The 894-nt window shown below is 43.3% G+C and overlaps 1 non-coding gene across 1 annotated transcript; it reads right to left on the bottom strand.

Moving 5' to 3' along the window:
* LOC116526758 lies at positions 1-107 on the bottom strand. Its single transcript, XR_004258261.1, has one exon. It is a non-coding gene; the product is annotated as a U6 spliceosomal RNA (small nuclear RNA).
* Positions 108-894: the final 787 nt, after the last annotated feature.

Below are 894 nucleotides of genomic sequence, written 5' to 3'. Positions count from 1 at the left end.
TTACATATGGAATGCTTCATGAATTTGTGTGTCATTCTTGCTCAGTGGCCATGCTAATTTTCTCTGTATTGCTCCAATTTTAGTATATGTGCTCCCAAAGGGAGCACTAAAATATCCTTTTTTTCTTTGTTTGTTTGTTTTGAAATAGGGTCATGCTCTATCGCCCAGACTGAAGTGCAGTGGCACCATCTTGGCTCACTGCAGCCTCAACCTCCTGGGCTCAGGTGATCCTCCCACCTCAGCCTCCTTAGTAACTGAGACTACAGGAGTGCACTACCATGCCCAGTTAATTTTTGTATTTTTAGTAGAAACAGGGTTTTGGCACATTGCCCAGGCTGGTCATGAGCTCCTGTGCTCAAGCGATCTGCCTGCCTCAGCCTCCCAAAGTGCTGGGATTACAGGCGTGAGGCACTGTGCTGGCTAAAATACAGTTATAAAGTCTCAATATTTTTTTGAGAATACAAGACCACCCAAATTAAAAATAAAACCACAGATAGCATATTCTCAAACCTACAAGTCACAGTATATCATCCGATGTGTTACTTTGTTTCACTATTTTTTTTTTTTGTGGAGACAAGATCAGGGTCTTACTCGTCACCAGGGCTGGAGTGTTGCGGCACAATCATAGCTCACTGCAGCCTCCAATTCCTGGGCTTGAGCAATCCACCTGCCTCGGCCTTCTGAGTAGCTGGGACTACAGGCACACATCACCACACCCAGCTAATTTTATTATTTTTATTTATTTATTTATTTATTTATTTATTTATTTTGGTAAAGACAGAGTCTTGCTATACTGCCCAGGCTGGTCTGGAACTTCTGGTCTCAAGCAATCCTCCTGCCTCAGTCTCTTAAAGTATTGTGATTACAGGCATGAGCCACTTTGCCGGACCCTTC

This window comes from Sapajus apella, unplaced genomic scaffold (genome assembly GCF_009761245.1).
Source record: "Sapajus apella isolate SASKATOON/1434 unplaced genomic scaffold, GSC_monkey_1.0 scaffold51, whole genome shotgun sequence".
Taxonomy (NCBI): Eukaryota; Metazoa; Chordata; class Mammalia; order Primates; family Cebidae; genus Sapajus; species Sapajus apella.
Note: the sequence above shows the minus strand (reverse complement) of the source record. Positions and strands in the feature narration are given on the sequence as shown.